The sequence below is a fragment of the Arvicanthis niloticus genome, chromosome 15, assembly GCF_011762505.2.
Source record: "Arvicanthis niloticus isolate mArvNil1 chromosome 15, mArvNil1.pat.X, whole genome shotgun sequence".
In the NCBI taxonomy this organism is placed as follows: Eukaryota; Metazoa; Chordata; class Mammalia; order Rodentia; family Muridae; genus Arvicanthis; species Arvicanthis niloticus.
Genome location: NC_047672.1, coordinates 46,614,447 through 46,636,071, shown reverse-complemented (window position 1 = coordinate 46,636,071; position 21,625 = coordinate 46,614,447). Strand labels below are relative to the sequence as shown.

Here is a 21,625-nt window from a genome sequence, read left to right as displayed (position 1 = left end):
GAAGGTCTCACCCCTACCATGTGCCCAAATGTAAGGGTCAGGAACATTGGGCAAGCAGCGGTAGTTATGCTGTGGAAAGATGACTGGAATGTTTTTTATTGCTCACAGAACTAAACTATGGTAGAGTGACTGTGACATCAGCAACTGTTTTAGTCAGCTTTTCACCATTCCTAGAGTGGGCCAATTTAAGCAAACAGTGAAATAAGCCTTTGACTCACTTGCATATGGGCCTATGTTTCAGCTTGTTTTTCTTCTCTGTTTTTAAACAGTAGTTGCAAAGTGAGTTGGGTGATGTTTTCGTTTATAAAGAGTTAACATAGCACCATTTCCTTTCGTTCTTAAGTGTTTAAATTTCAGCACACGGTGCACCTCAGATGTTGTAGTGTATTAATATAAATAATATACACAGTCTTTGTGATATTAAAAGTTAACATTTTCTGTACAATTCCGTAAGTACAGGCTTAATTATGTTATAATACCAATGAAAACTCTTTATTAGACATTACAATGCTTCTCCATCTGAGGTTGCTCATTCTTATTTTCTCTTGAGAAAACCATGCTTATTTATAAATATTCTCAATGCTGGAGGTTTTATTTTCACAGAGGAAATTCTTCATTAAGAAGAAGCTAAAAATTTTACCTGAAAATTACAGTTTACTCTGAGGGTAACATAACAGAGCTCTTAAACAGAAAGAATGATTAAATGGCTAAGAAATGAATAAAATTGTATTTTTGACCTCCTAAAACACTTTGAAATGTTCATATTGGCATTTCTATTGATAATTGCTTTGCTGGAGTGATTAGAATCGCTCACCAAACTCCACAAGATGAAGAAGCATATTTGAGCTTCAGGTTACTTCTCCAATGGGGTGAAATAAAATTGTTTTGTTTTTAAAACTGACATTTAATGTTATTATTGTAATACCACAAAGGCTGGTATACATAAACCATGTATGTGAAATATCCTACTGCATTAAAACTTTAAGTAACCCTTTCAGTTAGACCTTAGGTTTCATGCTAACAAATAGTATTCTGAAACTCATCATTTTAAAAAATGAAATATTTACATATATTTTAATAGTTTTGGCAATATATAATTTTACCACAAAAGGTTAAAGTGATTACCTTTTCATATTGCATTTGAATTGGAATTTTAAAATACATAAAAATTAAATAATATAGAACTTTTATTCACACCATGGGAAATTTTGGAATGCATAGAAATAGCAAATCAGTGATCAACTAGTAAACTTTTAGCACTTTTGACACTCTTGAAACTTTCTTATTCAAGGAATTCTGTTATCTTTAAGAATTATTGACAGTATATGCAGAAGCTATTTACAGAGTTTGTTTACAAAATCTTTTGACATGAGGGACTTGAGTCATTTTAAGGCAGCAGTTCTCAACCTGTGGGTCATGACCCCTGTGGGGCCACCTATCAGATATCCATATCCGGCATATCACATATTTAGATGATGATTCATAATGATAGCAAAATTACAATTATGAAGTAGCAAAGAAATAGTGTTATGGTTGACAGTCACCACAGCATGAGGAAATGAATGATAGGCTCCCAGAATTATGTACTTTGAGGACCACTGCCTTAAGGTAATAATGAAATATTTTATACTTCTAAAGTTTTGTAGTAGATCTTTGGTACTTTGTGGCTTCCTTTTACTTCCACACTTTCTTCTTCCACCCTCCCAACCTCCTAACTCTAGGGAGGAGAGAAAAAAAGATGGAAGGGGAAAGAAAGTGACAATACTGTTAGATTACTTCCCCTTTGTCTTCTCTGTCAGGATATTTAATTTTTCCTCTTCATTTCTTTGCTCATGACTACTTGACAAACCATAACAAATGGCAGCAAATATCACTCAACTATTCGCTCACCAATCAGCCCCTTCTATCAGGGCCCTAGTATTTATATATCCTACGAAAAGTCCCCAGAATTCCAAACATCATACTTGCAGAAACTATCTGCAGCTGGCAAAATCACACCCCTGCTATAGCCCGAGGCAAATCATACTCAGCTGTTGTGGACAGTCTGCAGCAGCACCATATCCTACACTTGGGATTAAAATGAAAACACACTCTTATAATATCTATGGATTTTAAATAAACCAAATTTCTCATTACATTATTCTGTAAATAATGAGAAACTTCTTTGTTTTTTTACATATGTTTTTAGTTTGGTTCAGGGTATCACTTAGAATGGTGGCTTTCATTTAATTTATAGCCAGATACTCAGGGTATAAGAATCTTGTTCCTCCTAGACTTAGTCAATTTCATTGGTTTGAGAAAGTAATTCATGTATCTTTGGGGTAGATATAAATTGGATAGTGATTTTTTTTTTTGTAACTATTTAGTGTCTTGACAAAAAAATGATTCTTGAACCCTACCTCTGCATAGCCACAGTGATTCTAAGCCATCGCATATTTTTTTAGCTTGGATGACTGCCCTGCATAAAGAGTCAAGGAATGCTCATAGGAGGGGACAGATGGATGAACAAGACACTTTATTTATTGGTGTAGGCAGTGGTAGATTGGAGAGGGTGTTGTATTATTGCTGAAACTGGAAGGGAAAAAGAGCAAAGGACATTGACATTTCTTTCTATATATGAAGTGAATTTTATTTACATACCTTTAAATTCAGGAGCATCTTTATGATGGTTGTGCATATTACGAAAAGGGAAAAAATTGGGGGTTGTTAATTGCCAATTTGACACTATGATATAAATTTGTGATGGCATTTGAGAAAAATGATAGTTATTGCCATTGTTGTGTATGACAGGCAGGAAAAACAATAGACTTGTCACTTGGCAACTGCCTGAAACAAAGTCATTATCAACAGAGTCATGGAGTCTCTGAGTTGGAAAGAATCTTAAAGGTCATTGAGTTCAAAATCCTGCTTCACAGATGGCTATCTAGCCTTGGTCTGACCATTTCTACTCTGGTAAAGAAAGTTGCATAATTAAGAAGTCCTTAAATTCGTAAAAAAAAAAAATTGACTTTGTAAAAATTCTACATCACTGATTAAATTCCATGATATTTAAATATATTCTTTTTGCTGTACTTTAAAAAAACTTAATCATTTTATTTGTTTACATTTCAAATGCTGTTCCCCTTCCCATTCTCCCCTTCATTCTCCCCTCACCCATCCTCCTCTCCTTTGTGTGTGAAAGGATGCTTTCCCCCTCCACCCATTCCCACCTCACCCTTTTAGCATCCCCCTTGTCTGGAGCTTATAGCTTCCACAGTACCTACCAAGTGACATGAGAGAATTGAGATTTATTTTTCAAATAAACTACTAATTAGCCTATTCTTATTCAGTCTTTATAAAACATTATTGCATTCTTATCTTCTCTCTCTCTCTCTCTCTCTCTCTCTCTCTCTCTCTCTCTCTCTTTCTCTCTCTCTCTCTGTTTGTGTGTGTGTTTTACAAGACAGTTGTACTATGTATCCTTGGCTGTTCTGGAACTCAATACGTAGACCAGGGTGGCTTTAAATTCACAGAGATCCTCCTGTCTCTGCCCATGCTCCCTGGGTGCTGGGATTAACAGCATTTGCCACAATGCCTGTCTTAATTTAACACATTTAAAAATATTCACAACTTTGAACTATTTTGAAACCCCTGTCATGGCAGAGCAGCAGATCACCAGTGGAGAAGCTTGCCACCATGTCTGATAATTTAATTTGATTTCTGGATCTCATGGGAAAAAAAGGAGAGAACTTATTTCATAAAAGCAAACAACTAAAACTTTAAAAATTTTCATGATGATGTCCCGACAAAAAATAAATATATATATGTACTTTAAATTGGGTACATTTTTGAAAGGAGGCAGAGTTTTGACTTAATTCAGTAAGAGTTAGCATTACTGACTGTTCATTTACTTCAAATATTATAAGAACTTTTAAAACACGTGAGCAGCTTGATGTCTTCTGTATCCCTTAGCTAGATTTAGTTCCTGGTCCTTACAAGTTTCTTTTCCTTGACGCTGTAGTAACCTCTTCTCTTGGTGACTTTCTGGCACCTGGCTGTTCTCTTCTTATTTTTGGAGCTCACCCTTTTTTGCCCTCTCTATCAGAACCCTTAGGGATCTATTATTATTGTTGTTGTTGCTTTTATTGTTGTTGTTGCTGTTACTTTATTGTATTTTCTATCGTTTCCATAGTTTTCTGAGGCCACAAATTTTTCCATGAGAATTTTGCAAGTAACGATTCTTACTTAGTGTAGTGGTTCTTTCTTCCATTGAAGGTTGTCTTTGTGAATGTTGACTTTGTTTTTCTTTGCTTTTTATTCTAACTGTACTCCTGACCAATGTTCTAACCAGTCTACTGTCTTTTCTGTGTTCTTCATTCAGAGAAAAGATATACATACAGCAGATACTAACCACCATGACTATGCAATCATTAACCCTGGAAGCCCTTTCAATACACATTTTCATTTATTTATTTTAATAAATTTTGAAAATAGATAGTATTTTATATTTATTCTAATCTTTCCTATTTATTTCTTTTCCATTTCTCAGCATTTTTATTACTGGTAATTTTGGGACTGCCATTTGGGATATTATGTCTTCCTAGTAAAAGCTTGCGTCCTCTCTCAGGGTAGTACATTTTATAAACAAAACAAAAATTAAACAAAATGCTATGAAGAAAGGCTCAATATCATTTTTTCTTAGAAGAAAAAATAAAACAATTGTAAAGAAAAATCCTGGGGCAGAAAAACCTTAAATCTCCCTCCACAGCCTATCAGAGAAGAAAGATGGCCGACACAACAGGAAGAGGTAAGGCATGGCATTTGTAAGCAGTTAGACTGTGGAAGGAAATGGAAAGCAGTAATGGAGAATGAATAGGACCCCAGACTACCCAGGAGAGCAAACCCAGTCACAGGAGAAAAGGAGAAAAGCCAGTAAGAACATTCTGCAGATTGAAGAAGCCTCTGCTTTGCAGACAATTCACTTGGGGTTTCTGGGAAGGAAAAATAAGTTTTTTCTTAAAGGATAAGTACTTCTCTCAAGTCCTTAGCATGGCTTAAGGTGAACTTACTCTGCATGTATTCTCCCTTAGCGAATGACCAGCCCAACAAGCATGTTACGTCTCTACCTTGGGCAGATTCCATTCTGTTGACCAGAAGGAAATAAAGTTCCTTGCACTAGTGTTCAACGCTACTATAACAAATGGATTAATATAAATAAATTAATAAATAATTAATAATAAATAAATAAATAATATAATAAATAATTTACAGCAATGTGATATGTGATTAGTAGCCGAAGTTTTTCATACACACTAATGAAAAATATCTCTCATACTTTCATTGTGAGGCCAAATTAAAATAACTTTTTCTTTTCTTTCTTTTTTTTTTTGGTGGGGGAGGTTTTCTTCTTTTTCTTTCTTTTTTTTTTCTTATTTGACACAGGTTTTTTCCTATGTAGATCAGGCTGGTCTTGAACTCAGAGATCTGCCTGCCTCTTATCAAGTGCCAGAATGAAAGGCATGCACCACCACCTCCCAGCAATAATAACCTTTTCAAAGGTAAATATAAATCCTCATTTTTTTTCATTCCAAAAAGTACATTTTAGCAAGCATTCATAATTAGCTTAGTTTGAAAATAATCATCTATAACATTATGACTATAATAATCATAAGAATTCTATCATTAATTGCCCATTTGTTTTAGATATTTTTATTTAGCAACACATTTCATTCATTTAAGTAATAAAATATAAATTATAAATGATTTTAATCCTTTTAAGACAAATACAAATTTTTATCAGTAAGCACTTTTTCTATAGCTTAATTTTAGTGCCTACAATTAAAAAAATTATTTTATTTTAATATTTTTAAACACTAAAGGCATATGGACTGAAAAGGGAATTCTCTTGGCAAGGGGATTACCTTGAAAGCATGAAATTGAGTCTTCAGAACTATGCCAAATCTGGTGATACAAATATTTAATTTCAGTGAGAGAGACAGAGATCGAGACAGAGACAGAGGTTTATTTGGAGAACCAAGGCTGTTTTCTGGCATCTACATGCACACAGTCAAGTCACAGACACACAGACACACACACACAGACACACACACACACACACACACACACACACACACACACACTACAAAATGCTAAATATATAGCAAAACTTGATACAAGAAACAAATGATTTGAGGCTTCTTAGTCAATATATTCTAAGTTTTAGCAATCCCAATAGCTTTTGTGTGCGTGTGAGACAGAAAGAGGTACCAGGCAGGTCTCATGTAACTGTGGCTGGCCTCAGACTCAGCACTCATCTGAGGATGATCTTGCCTCTTTGAGCCACACATCTGCCATGGCCTTCCAAGAGTTTCACAGGTGTGAGCTGAAATCCCTGGTTTATGCCATGCTTGGAATCAAACCAAGGACTTTTGTGTGCTTTGTGGGTTGAGGTTTGTCCTCAGCAACATTTTTTTTTAATTAGAAAATTTTAGGAGTTGCATAAGTATCGTTTAGTCTGTATTTAGAGTCTCCACTAGCAATCAGCTTTCAGAGATTATAAACTGAAATGATAATGGGTAAGCACAGTAATGATTTTCTACTCTACTGAGAACACTCAAATGGTCAGTATGGCAAATTTGATTTTCTTCTCTTCTGAAATCTATGTAATACATACTATATACTAGCCAGGGGTTTCTCTTTAGTACACAGCCAGACCAGAGTGGAGCCTGCAGGGTTGGCTTTTGCCTATGTTTAAGTATGGTATTCCGTTTGTGGATGTGCTCCCATGAAAATGTTTGGGAAGCATTGTCTTAAGTATTCATTTCTACTTTTCCCGTACTAAATATATGGTTCCCTATCGCATTCCTAGAAGTAGTCAATATACATATAGAAATATGTGTCTTTTTAGATGTTGTTGGTTCCCTAGGAACCCACAAATCTGGAGTTAACTTACACAAACTGACATGTCCTGCTTTCTTTGACTTTAAAGGCAGACCTTGGAAATCACTCTCTGTCATCAGGATGCCTTGTGGTACTTTGTTAGCCTCTCAGCTGTGCAGCGATGCTCATTAAATAGATGTATCATCATTGTTCACTGATGTAATTAAAATAAAACAGCCTTAGCACCTATTGAGAATAGATAATATTACTTAGATAGTGTCTATATTTACGAAATGACCTTCTGAACTCAACACTGTTGTGCTTTCTTTCACTAGTGGTCACTTTTTCTTGGTACAGTTTTCCTATATATCAGTGTTCTCTCCTTTGCTGAACAGTTTTGTCTCTAGCTGGGCTTTTATTATGCAAGCAGAATGGTTTTGATCAGACTGTATTTACACGACAGCCTGGAACTGTGGCATTCGCTCAAGAACATTGTACACATTTAAAATATTGTCTAAATATTTATCCACATGATGGATTACTGCAGCTTAGCAAAGCCAGTTACAACCTTCCGAGTAAATGATTTTCATTTTTAAAATTTTGGGAAGGCTTTAAAGGGATCAGGATGAAGTCTCGTCTTCCTTGCCTTGGAGACAGGCACAGATTATTTCTTTTTTTTTTTCTTCCTTTAAATAATATTTTAATTCTGAAGTATAAACGTCATAAAACAAATGGGGGTGTGTTAAATCACTTGCTGTCAGGTATACATATTTGTTTCTCCTTCCTATCATCAGGTAGAAGTGTTCTGTCAGGAAAAAAAAAAAAAAAAACAGAATTTTTGAAAAGCAAGACAATGGCTGCAAATCCCTAACATCCATTAAGGCTAACTTAAAAATGTAAAAGTATCCACTTGAAACTGCAAAAGTATTTAAAATCTGTGTTCCACTAAAATTGGAAAGCTGAGTTTTCATAAGAAATTATGGTTTCCTTTGAGTTTGAGTGATTGAAATGTTATGAAACTTCAAATTAAGAAGTTTTTATTAAATTTAAGTCAATTTGACAATGTGGCAGCTCATGTTGTTTCTGTCCTTTCACGTGTAAACAAAGTTTGTGGTCTTAATAATAGAACATTAAACTTAGGTAGTATGTATGTGTGTGTATATGTGTGTGTGTGTCTAGGTACATATGCATGTGTATGTGTGTGCATTTGTGTGTGAGTATATGTATGTATACCTGTGTGTGTACATGGGCGTGTGTGTTTGTGTGTATGTATATGGGTATATGTATGTATATGTGGGTATGTATGTGCATTTGTGTGTATGCATGTGAGTATATGTATGTATACGTGTGTGTGTTAGTGTGTGTGTTTGAAGGAGAGAAGGTTTTTTTAATTATCTGGTGGTGCTAGATTGTTTCACAAGTGATGTGGAGATTGTTTAATTTAACAAATCTTATGTGTTTATAAGGAATTGCTGCTCCTTAAGAAACTGCTATAGATGCTTTGTTTTATTTAGGCAGTACTACTCACATATAGAGTTTTCACATTTGTGATGATAACCTCTTTTGACAAGTAGATTAGACCTTAGAAAGATCATCCAACCTCAAGCTTGGGTCATATGGTGCTGCCTTCTATAAACACTACTCGAAATAAACCATTTTGGCCCTGGTCCAACTTGGATTCTTTATTTTCATGTAGAAGAAAAAAAGAGTAGCCTTTCATCTTAAAGGGAATTGTTATATCCTCAAAAGAAAAAGTCCTTGTCTTAACTAAAGCTAAAAATAAGAGAGCTTTAAAAAGCTACAGTGGAACTTTATTGTTTTTAAAATCTAAAACTGTAGCTTGAATATAAGAATAGATTAGGAAACAGATAAGGTAGCAGGAATCGGAGTAGTTATTTTGGTCATTATCTTAGCAATTAAAATCATTAAGCGGTGAAAATTGGGTTCTGGGATGTGATACTGTTTTTATAATACAGTATCGGATATCTTACAGTGTATTAAAATAGTGAAAAGAAATGTCTGTTAATGATCAATTGTATATGTTAACTGTTCATGTAAGCTTTTCTGTTTAAGACCTTTTGTGGCAGACTGATAGCAAAATCATGCAAAGTTGAGAACTCAACACATGGATAAATGCAAGACCCTAGCTATCAATCGATTCTTCAAGCAGATTGTCATTTTGAACACACACTTCCACAGATGGCAGAGTTTCGGCTGCCCGTCAGAGCTCCAATACCTTTGAGACAGCTGTTGCACGTAAACCTCCTTTACATGTTTTAGGTCAAGAGCAGACAAACCTGTTATAGCACCTGCTATTGAATATGTAAATCTGTTGTTTTGTCATTTCATTAAACAAGAAGAGGTAACAACAGTCTCTTGTGGTTGTAAATGAGTCCGGAACATCACCTAGAGGAAATGAAATCCAACAAAAAGACAAACTGTGATTTCTGTTGTATAGGCATGGGACGTGGCTTCTATTTAAGGCTTTGTTTCTGGAAGACAGCCCATAATTCAGAGAAATGAGAGAGGCAAATTTATGTTTGGAAAGAAGAACAAGGAAGGTGTTTGCTGTCATTGACTGTAGGGTAGTTGTGAAGTTTGACATGCCCAGGAGCTACTGAATGCCATGTGGGGCCCTGTATACTGCATACCTCAGTTTTCATCATCTGCTGAGCCTGCAGCAGGATTTCCAGGCACGGGAGTCAACAACATGTCTACTTTGGTTTGGAACTGATTGATCCACAGAACAGAACACGCTTGTGGGATCTTCTCTATAGAATGACATAAATGATTGAAATGTTTTCTTTAGGAAAAAAAATCCCCACAAAGTATCATTTGTTTATAGACCTTATTGCTGATGGGAAAGAAAGTGTCAGGCAGGATTGCAAAGAGTTTGTGGGAAACTTTCACGTTAGTTTTGTGAATTATTTTGTTCGAGCTCAGTATGTTAGAAATATAAGTGAAAAAATAAAATTAGTGGGAACGGAGAGTGGAAGGATTGTTTCCTTATTTTCCATGAAGAATGGTGGCATATAGTGGAAAAGCATCTCAGGGTTTACAAAATGACAGGAATTATTACTCTATTAGCACAGATTGCTGTGGGGAAAGAAACAGGAACTACTAGAACAGACGAACAAATGTTGCATGTTGTCATTTTATATTACACTATTTTATTGTGAAGATTTCTCTTAATTTTTCCTTTTGAAAACTGTAAAATGTCTATGATATCGAAAGTCATGTTACAGCTCTGTTAATTCTCGTCAAGGGTGTTTGTTCTGCTATAGATATATTGTTATATAGGAGGAAAATAATATTATTATTGTCTAGCATAGAAAGAAAATTAAAAATTCTTTCCTGACCTTTTAACCTTGTCAAATGATTTCTCTGCTCCTGACATAGTGCATTATATTTGGAAAGGTTGGGAGTTAACTCTTCAAGGTACCAGACATCATTTTTATTGGGATATTAATTCTCAGAGGTGCTAATCTCATCAAGATTTGTAGGCATTTTCTTTCATAGGCCATTCTGATTTGTAGCTCTTTCTTTTCACAGCAGTATTAAATACCAAACCTTCTCTGATATGGAAGTTCATTAGAGATATGTCTTTGATGGCAGCCCTTTCCTGGCTTCAGTTTCAAATACCTTGATGTAAAGCTTAAGAAGCCATTGTGCTGTAAGCCCTTCTTGATGTGCCTTATTTAGATCTGCATAGTAAATCAAGGAAAGTAAATAACAAGGCAGCAGATGGAAGCTCGGAGATAAGACCAGGGAACAATTGTATTTGTATTTTGTTATGATGTTGACAGGAGCTAAAATTCACTAATCTAGTTCAACTGATCTGCATTTCAAAGAAATCTCATTTAGCAGCAACTTGAAGGTTTGTAGGATAAAGTTCTTTTATTGTGGCTTTTATTGCATTCTTTGCTAATTTATCTGGTCAAGATTTAGCCTTGCTTACTTAAAGCTGCAAGCATGTTACAAGGAGTCTTAAATACTATGAAAGCATTAATGTCTAGACTATGGTCTGAAGGTAATTACATATCCAGCCTTGAATAGAGTACATTTAGAAAATACGGTTGTTCAAACTCAATTGTCAGGCTAATATAGATAAGGTGTTGTGGTTTTTGTTGGCCTCTCCCGACTGTTTGCACATCATAGATTTTTCCATCCACTTTATAAACAAGCCAACATAGAATCATAAACTAGTCAGTGTAATAAATAGATATCCTCTAAACCTTTGGTGTTTGTCCTGGCTTCTCACTCCTAGGAGTGAGTATTGCTTTTATCACTTGTATAGGAACTTAATTTTACTTGGCAATTCTAAATATACACAGTTCACATGTGAGATATGGGTAAAGTGTTATAAGAGTTATAAGTGGTGTAAAGTGTAAAGAGTTATAAGAAGTATATGTATTGGACAATAAGCATAAGAATATCAATTCTTTTGTTATAGAATAGAAGTAGCTAGGATGAAATACGATCAAATAAACCAAGTCATAGATGTAGTTATTTGCATACTAAATTTTGAGAAATTTTGGACTAGATGACTTGTTGAAGAAAGGCTACTAAATATAAAAAATATATCATGAAATATTTTTATTTTACAATATTACTAATTGAGTTAGAATTTTAGTTTATTTTTAAAATAATGGGTAACTTATTGAGTGATTCCAAGTACATTGGGTTGGCTTTAATCTTCACTTCTAGAAGAAACACAGAATTAATATAATGATCCATCTATGAGAGTCACTGTCTTTTTTTGAAAAAAAAAGTCACATACTTGTCACATGCTTTTCACAAAGAGACCCAAAACACTCTAATTTTAATTTGAGATCTAAATTTACTGTTAGTTCAGAACTTCGATGTATTAAAAAGCAAGTATTTGGATTCACCTTCTTGGCAATTTGACTGAGATTTTACAGAATTAAGTCAAATAACGACTTTGTTGTACTTTAAGTTATATGTCTGAAAAATATTATTTAGAACTGAAAGTAATATCACTGGGATGATGTGCTCCAAGTAGGGAGGATGAAAGTCTGGAGGATACGCCTCCTGTCTTCTGCTGCATTCTTCTGTATCTACCTCAATCTTGTTCTGTGGTTTAGTAATTCATTCAAAACATTACTGTTGCTAGAATAGACACATACCAAAGTATAGCATTCTGTTTTCAAAGAGGTTTTAATTAATGTGAAGAGGTAAAATGAATAGACTTGTTACACAGTAGATTAAGTTCATAGTCTGTTGGTGGTCATCCAGACCGTGTCTTGCTGTCTATCTGGCTAACCTGAGTTAAGTAACCGTGCCTCCTAAGTAGTGTTTAATTAATTAATTCTCTCTCTCTCTCTCTCTCTCTCTCTCTCTCTCTCTCTCTCTGTGTGTGTGTGTGTGTGTGTGTGTGTGTGTGTGTGTGTCTGTCTGTCTGTCTGTCTCTTATTTTTTGTTTTATTGAGACAGGATATCTCTGTTCAGCCTTGTATGGCCTTGAACTCACAAACTCCACCTTCCTTAGTCTCCAATGCATTAAAGGTGTGCATCACCCTACTGGGCAGTAGACACTTTTGAAAGGAAGCCTTCCAGAAAATGCTCTATGTTTGATTGTTTTTGTATCAGATAATAAGAGGATGCTTCCTGAAGGTCCTGATAAGGAAGCTGACTTGTAAGGGCATAGTAAGATTGGGGAAGTAGAATTTGAGAGAAACGGGATCATATGGATACACAAGTCTGATGAAAGCAGGCACAGTACGTTTCCAATTGATTTTATGAAGTTTGAACAAATCTATTAACAGAATTGTGTGGATTAGTTTTTACCCATTTAGCACAAACTGGTAGAAAAACAACCAATTGAGAAAATATCTCCACTGGCCTGTAGGCAGGTCAATAGGGCTTTGTCTTCATAATTGATTGATGTGAGAACTTTCAGTATACTGTGGGTAGTGACATGCCTTAGGAGATAGTCCTTAGGCATATGAGAAAGGCAAACTGCTCCACAGGGAGCAAGCCAGGAAGGAGCACCCTTCTTTCTCTGCTATAGCTCTAGCCTTCAGGTTCCTGTTGGAGTCCCTGCCATGTCATCCCTAGTGATGATGGGCTGTAATAGAACATCTAAGACAAGGATACTTTTCCCTTCTCAAGTTGCTTTTGGTCAGAATGTTTTATCCCAGCAGTTGAAAACCGAACTAATATAAGAATAAACAGACAAGTGTGATATCAAGAATAAACAACCTGCAGTTTCAACCTCATGTTATTCATTTATTTATTGAACAGGTTTTATTTTTAAAACAACATTGATGCACATGCAAGAAATACAGTGGAGAAATATTTGTATATTTTCTGTTGAAGATTTTCAAATTTAGACATTAATGTCTTCCCCTCTCCTCTTCTGCCAGTGTAACAGACTATAAAAGCATATGTTTGGGAAACCTTGTAAGGTCTGGTAGCCTGCAAAATAATGAGATGATGTTTAAAGATACTCTAGGGTGTGAGGGATATGAATGTAAAATCATTACTGGAGTCGTGGGGAAAAGACTGTAATGTCAGAGGTAGAAAATGCTACTTGTTTTTATATTACTTATGGAGACATCTGGTATTTTTTGGTATATATTTAAGAAAACATATGTGTTCTTGGGTAAAAAGAAAGATCAAGATTATATTTTGAAGATAAATAAAACATTACTAATTTAAATAAGAGTTAGTGGCAGAGAATTTACATTAAAATGCTAAAGAGTCAGAAGATTAAGTACTGAGAAAGAGAAAATGGGAAACAATATTTTATACTTCACTTGAAGAGAACAAAATTAAATAGCAAATATTTTTCAAAATGTATTTGGTGACTCTGAAAAAATCATCACAATTCAGAACAGATTCTTTTAAATCTATGACATAACATAGTTGCTAAGACATAGCCTGACTTCTCAAATATTGATGCCAAAATCCTGTGGTCCAGGACCCTTGTGAGGATTTTCATATATTATTTCTTATAATTTGTTGTATTTTAAATAGAAAAATAGTTGTAATATCTTAAAAACTGGATTATTGCCTTTCTCTTTCATGTACACACAAACACATGGCACCTACCCAGCCTCTCTTGAAAAGTTCACGATTACCATGACTAAATCTGTATCTCTATGTTCAGAAACGGCAGGAATCAAATACCTGCTAAGAGCTGTTCATGCAGTCTCTCATAGGAAGCTGCACCTGCTCTGTTTTGTACTTCTCTTTGTGTATTTATTGTGAAACCCTCAGAAGCTTCCTACCATTATACTGACACTCCTCCCCCGCCCCCAACTTGGTCCTGCTTGCAACTATCTTTGGAAGTGAAACAAACTGGTATTTTCAATGAAAAAAAAAAAAAAAAAAGAAACAAAAATACTTATCCTGCTCTCGTTCTAGGTTTCCTCATGGTCTTCTAGTAACTTAAATCCTCCCTAAACACTCACCATGTGTCTCATTGGCTATAACTACTATACAACTAAACTTTTAGAAAAACAGATGTTCTCAGTGCTGTAAGACTCAGATGAGTTAAGACTCTCAGAAGAGTCTAACCAGCCTCATGTGTAGCAGAGGATGGTCTTGTCAGGTATCAATGGGAGAAGAGGCCCTTGGTCCTGTGAAGGCTTGAAGGTCCAGTGTAGAGGAATGCAAGGGTAGGGAGGTGGGAGTGGGTTGGTGGGTGGTAGGAATACCCTCATAGAAGCAGGGATTGGGAGGATGAGATAGGGTTTTTTTTGAGGGGAAATCGGGAAAGGGGATAACATTTGAAATGTAAATAAATAAAATATCTAATAAAATAAATAAATTAAATAAAAGAGAAGAGACTAACCAGCAGAGTATGCCTGTTAGCAGTCACTTCAAGTCAGCAGATCAGCACAGAGAGACAAGCTCTGTCTTTATTTGTGGAAATTTTGTCAGGTAGTTTTCCGTTTATGGCAGAAAGGAATTGAGATAAACAATTTAGAAGGTTGATATGGTTATTTTGGGTTACAGTTCCAGTGATTTCAATTTGTGATGCTTTTTTCCCCTTGAAGTTTGTGCTCCCACATCCTGGGGAAAGAGGTCTGTATATTTCATGGTTGCTAAAAATCGATGACTGTGTAGAGTACCTGGTATCTCACTGAGCACACTTTCAATGATGTAAGTTTTCCTATCAGGTTCTACCTGTTAACGATTCTACAACCTTAAAATATTACGACAGTCTGGAATCCAAAACTCAGTTCTCAGACATCTATTTGAATGTATTAATGTTAATATGATGGATTTATGTATTATATTCTCCTCCCTTATTTATATTCTGCAGTAAAATCCGGGGACAAAATAAAAACTAAAAGGGAAAATAATTTGTTAACAAATAATCAAATGATAAAGAAATAATAATTAGAGGTGGCATGAATACATGGCTATTCAAACTGGAAGAGTTTTACAAGTGACAGGGATAGCTACTCATCGTTGAGTTAGATATGAGCCAAATTCATAGCAGGCAATCAAGTACAAGTGGCCAAACTACCTATTGTTCCAATATTTTCAGGCTCACTGTGTGCCAGCCACTATAATGAGGTTTTTATTCGATCTTAATTTAGTGTCTATAGTTAGTTATAAGAATTATAAATATTTCATTGTACAGAATGAATTTACTGACAAAGGTGCTATACACAGATTTGATGGAAAAAAAAGGGACAAGTGCTTCTGAACATTTCTGGGTGGGATTAACCTGACCCCACAAATTGAGATTGAAAGATACTAGTACTCAGGGTAGCAGCCTGCCCTCACTGAGACTTTGAACTCTAAGTGGAGTAATGGAGTTGAGCAGCGACATACATTCATTGCTCTCTTCATCTGGAATGTGACCAAAAGCTCCAAGAACTTAATTATGCACATTATGAGCTCTGCCATGGAACTGTGAGTCAGAATAAACCCCTTTCCTTTAATCATTCTTATCAGGGTCTTTTTCATTACAACAGAGAAAGAAACCACCCAAATTTAACTGTCTCTGAGGAAAAAACAAAAACAAAAACAAATCCTCTAGAAAGCATAAGAATAAATATAAAGCTGTGTGCTTGGGCATACTGAAAAGACAATGATGGAAACTGTAAGGTCGAGTTGTTTGCAAACAAGATGTTCGAGTAATGTGAGAAAGCACTATAATCACAGTTTGCAAAAACTCCAAAAAGGACATTAGCAGATGTTGGGCTATGTATTTTAGGATAAATATTACATTCTACTTGACTTTTCAAGCAAAAGTTTGCTTTCTTTCTTTTTTTTTTAAGTTACTTGTTGTTTGTGCATGTGTGTGCCTAACTGTATATATGTGTATCACATGTGTGTGAGAGGCTACAAAGGTCATGTCAGTTCCTCTGGAACTGGAGTCCATAGGTGGTTGTGACCTTCATTGTAGATGCTGGAAATTGACCCCAATCATCTGAAAGAGCAGTGAGTACTCTTACCTGCTCAATAATCTCTCAAGCCCCTACATTTTAACATCATTTACCTTATTTTATGTGTATGAGTGCTGCTTTGCTAGTTTGTATGTATATGTGCCATGTGCATAAATAGTTTCTGCACAGGTCAGAAAAAAGGCACTGGATCTTCTGGGACAGGAGTTGCAGATGTTTGTGGGTGATGGGAACCAAGTCGGAGTCTTCTGTAACACCAGTACATGCTCTTAAGTACCAAACCAGACACACTTCCTCTTTCAAAGCACGTTTTATTAAAAAGCAAAGTGCAATTATTTGTGCATATAAGTGTTCGTGCATGCAGGTGCATATGGTATATGTGCCAGGTACTGCATATTTGGTGCATATGTTGTATGTGCATGTGTGCATGCCCTGTTTATACCTGTATATGTTGCTTGCAGGTTGGGAATATGGTGTGTGTATGCTGAGTGTGTGTGTGTGGAAGGTTGGTTCTTGGGACATTTTCACATCTAAATGTAGATTTAGCCATTCTTAGGCTCTGTCCTGTAAGGGCATGGCATACTCTTAACAAATGTCTGGTAGATATATAAGCATGTACTAGCACAGACATTCCTGTATAGAACCTAATAGACCAGGTTAACTACAACCTGCTGATACCATTCATCCTTTTACAGCTAAAAACCACTCGAAAAGAATGTACATTGAGCTGCAGCTACCCAGAATATTACTGAACCCTTTTTTTCTCTTCTGAAATGTGTAGAATACTACCTGTTTTGAGCAGCCACACAGATATGTTGATATAAAAAGTGCATATCAGTAAGTCTTAATAATAAGACTTTTAAATTAGACCAAGATTAATTGGCTTTTCGTAAAACAAAGCAGAAGAGCTTTTCTCTCACCCTGGAAATCTAATCATGACAATGTTTTCTCACATAATACTATTAAATCTTTGGTAATAAAATTTGTATTGTTATTCCTTCTTCAAATTACCTTAAGTTACACTAAGTCAATAGGGCAAGGAAAGAAGCAGTTTGTGACTAGACAAAGGTTTTGAAGAGGTAGTTTTCCTTTGCATAAAACTTAGAGTTGTATTTAGTTAGTCTGTTATTCATATTGATTTATCTTGTTTAAAATTTCCAAAGCATAAACAAACCATGATTCCCTTATATAATATATTTAGTTTCTGAATGAAAACAAAGTTTAAAGTGTTATCATACAACACTCACCAAACATCAATATTTTATTTCCAGTCTTGGCCTAAAGGTACCCCTCTATATTTTAATATGACCTCGTAGAAGAAACTGAATTTTTTTAAAAGATAAATCTCTAGAAATAATCTGGCATCTGGTATAAATCGAAATCATTTGTCTTAATATGCAATTTTAATGAATCAAAAATATTAGCTATCAGAAACTTTCATTTTAATAAAATTTGTATAATAGATTGAATTCTTTTAACCTAAAGTATGTTCGTGACACAAAAGGTCAGCTATTCATATAGCAAGTCCCTGTATCTTGTAAAGAAACGACTGTGTATATCTTAACACCTAATAGATTTATTAAGGAATTATGATAAAATTAGACAGCGTCTGCATAATGTATTCTAATTTGCACAGTGTGCCTTGCATGAGCAGCCATTTTCTAAGCTTGGTTCCATTTAAAAGTAAATTCTTCTATAAATTTCTTGCTCACTTATAAACCTGTTCTACATATTTCTGGTCTATCTTCGGCTTTTGAAATCATCTCTTTTTATTACTGCATTAAAGTTTTTTAAAAATGGATTTTCCTTTACACTTTCCTAATCACCCTGTCATTCTTTAGCCTTGAGATGTTAAAATGAATGAGTAAAAATATTCAAAACCTAATTGTCTCAGCCAGTCCATCCAGAGTCATGGATTTGCAAAAATTATGTCGGGCTTTTAAAAATACATTTTTTGGAGGCTTTTCTAGTCATTTAGATTTTAATATTAATGTTCTCTTGTTCTGCTGCTTATCTGTGAGAATTAAAATGTATATAAAAGTAGTTTTCTTTTAGAGGTATTTAAGTACTTAGTTTTTTATTGATTATGATGTTTGACAAAGCCGTTCCTACAATTCAGTTTACTTCAGCCCTAACACAAAATAGATTAAATTTTCTACCCCCTAATAGTAAGAAAAAAGAGTTGGAAGCATTTTAACATGATTGATTAAAAGTATACTTTCTCCCCAGATCAAACAAATACGAGAAGTCTGTTGAAGCTTGATTCTCACCTACTCTGTAAATAAAAGAATATTCCAGAGAAGGAAAGAGTGAAGCATAAAGGTTAAGACTTCTAGATCCTGGGAGTGGACTAAAATCTTCCCCTCCACATGTAAGTTGTTGTATTTCCATCCCTCGGGGTATTTTTCTACTCTGATCTTATTAGTAGAATATAATATGTTGACAATTCTGTTGGCACTATGTCCACAAATATGCAGTTGATTGTTTAGTAACTTTAGCATTTTGATTCCTATTAATATTTACTAATGCAATTCAAGGTGATTCATTAGAATAATAATGTTCAATACAAGTTCTCATTGCACTTTCTCATGGAGAACTGTTGAGGTCTTGAGAGTGTTCTGATACAAAATATATTATTTAATTTAATTTAATATTAGCAGTAGTGCCAATTAGATTACTTTTGCTTCAAACCGTGTTTATTCCCTTCGTTATATTTCCATATATCTGAGAACAAGACTATTGTAATATATCCATTTCAGCCCACCACCTAGTAAGACAGGCATTTCTTTTTTCACCTCTCACACTGAGACTTATTGGACTGACAGTGCATCCTTAGACTACTATAAAAATGTACCAATTATGTCAGCTTAGTGTGGTGGAAACATCATTCCTTATCTCTTTGGAACATCTATTCTTTTACTTTTATTGAAAATAGCTCTTATTCTAACATGATATGTCCTGATTATAGTTACCCCTCACCAAACTTCTCCACTTCACCTCTAATCTGGATTTACCCACTTTCTCTCATTAGAAAGAAAATAGGCTTCTAAAGGATAATAAAATATGCAATAAAATATAAGATAAACCTAAAGCCAATACATTGTAATAGCACAAAACAAACAAGAAAATAGCACAACAAAGACATATGAGACATATACAGATAGACTCAAGACCTATTTCTTTGTGAATCCCTTTAAAAAGACTAAACTAGAATCTTTAATATATAAGCAAAGTATCTGTAGCATAAAAAAGAGAGAAACACATACACACACTAAAAATAAGTTAAAATTGAATATTAAATAAATATTCTGACATCTATTATGAGATAAAGAACTTTGAGTAGTATACATTTTTTACAATATTCTAAGGATACAGTGTCTTTAAAAAAATATTTAATTATTTTATTTATATGATTACACTGTATCTGTCTCCAGACAAACCGGAAGAGGGCATCTAATAATATTTCAGATGTTATGAGCTACCATATGGTTGCAGGACCTCTGGAGATCAATCAGTGCTCTTAACCACTAAGAAATCTCTCCAATCTCAGGATACCTTAGTTTTGAGTACATTTTCTGTTGACCATCTAGTGCTGGAAAAGAAGCCTACACTTAAGAGTAGTTTGTTTTCCCTGTGAGTCTCACTTGGAGAAAATCAATTCTTACTTGCAAGTGGATATCAATTGGAGATTGCTTTGTGGTTTCAAATTACATGTGTGCACTTCTGCTTTCAGCAATAGAACTCCAATACGTTCAAACCCATGTGCTTTCATCCTCAGTCCCTATTAGCTCATATGTGTGTTTACCATGTTGACCTTGTTTTCATGGTGTCATCCATCCTCTTTCTCTTAACATTTTTTCTGTCTCCTCATCCTCGGGGTTTCTTGAACTTTGAAAGAAAGGGTTTAATGGAGACATCCTATTTAGGAATGAGTGTGGAAGGGTCTCTCATTTTCTGCATATCTATCTGTAGCTCTCTGGATGTATTTTCCATTGGCTCTAGGAGAAATATTCTCTGACGATGAGTGATCAAAGCTCTGACCTATGAGTATAGCCACATGTCACCAAGGAGGGGGGCGTCACTTTATTGCTGTTCTTTTTTAAAATGTAATTTTGTTTTATTTTACTTTATAATAGCAGATTTGGCTTTATTCTAGATAACTGGACTATTTAGTCTCTGATTCTTGGTCACCTAGGCAGTGTCAGATGTGGGTTTCATCTCATGTAGTGGGCCTTAAGTCAACCCAAATATGGGTTGATTACTCCCATAGGCCTTGTGTAGTAGCTAAGACTTCAAGCACTATATTGAATAAGTATGTAGAAAGTGGACAACCTTGTCTAATTACTGATATCAGTGGAATAGTGTTTCTCTTTATTTAAATTAATGTTATCTATGGGCTTTATAAACTGCTTTTATTATGTTTAGGAATGTTCTTTGTACCCTTAATCGCTCCGGGATATTTTTCATGAAGGGGTATTGGATTTTGTAGTGTCCATGTAGGTTGTTTTCTCAGCTTGTTTATATTATGGGTTACATGTATTACTTTCCATATTGAACCATCCCTGTATCTCTGGGATGAAGTCTACTTGATCATTTGAAGTAATCTTTTTTTTGTATTCTTCTACCCATTTTCTAATTTTTTTGAGAAATTTTGTAACTATTTTGATGGCGTAATCTATACTTTTCTTTCTTTTTTATTGTGTCTTTATGTAGTTTTAGTATCCGTGTGACCGTAAGCTCATACAATGAATTTTGGCAGTGTTCCTTGTGTTTTTATTTTGTGGAATAATTTGAGAAGCATTGGCAATACTTCTTTGAAAGTCTGGTAAAATTTTTGTGCTAAAATATTCTGGCACTGGACTTTTTCAGAATGTGACACTTAATGATTCTTCCGTTTCACTAGGGATTATAAGTCTGTTTAAATTACTTATAAGATCTTGATTTTACTTAACAACTGGTCTATGTCAAGAGTATTAAAGTGGTTTTTTTTTTTTTTTTTTTTTTTTCATTTTTCCAAGTTGATATAGCACAGGTTTTTTATGTTTTTCCATATAACTCTTTGGATTTTACTGGTGTCTTCTGTTATATTCCTTTTGCATTTCTAATTTTATTAATTTGGATATCCTTTCTCCAATTTACAGTTGATTTGGATAACGATTTGTAATTATGTTTATATTTCTCAAAAAACCAACTCTTTGTTTTATTGATTTTCTGAAATGCTTTTGGTGTTGTTTCTGCTTTATTGATTTCAGTCTTGAGATTGATTATTTTCATCTACTTGATTTGGTTGTGATTTCTCTTTTTGTTAAGGAGTTTTCAGGTGAGTTGTTAAATTGCTAGTATGAGAGCTCTCATTATTTTAATGTAGGCATTTAGTGCTA

At 34.7% G+C, this 21,625-nt stretch overlaps 1 protein-coding gene across 6 annotated transcripts in view; it reads left to right on the top strand.

Annotated features, from left to right (window-relative positions):
• Foxp2 (forkhead box P2) overlaps positions 1 to 21,625 on the top strand; it is a 511,758-nt gene that overhangs the window by 50,874 nt on the left and 439,259 nt on the right. For 4 of the 6 annotated variants that reach the window (XM_076913685.1, XM_034519090.2, XM_076913678.1 and 1 more), the window contains exon 2: positions 18,474 to 18,615. The exons of the other annotated variants lie outside the window; for them this stretch is intronic. The gene's annotated coding sequence lies outside the window, so the exon portion shown is untranslated. The remainder of the gene's footprint in view (positions 1 to 18,473; positions 18,616 to 21,625) is intronic. 6 annotated transcript variants of the gene reach the window in all.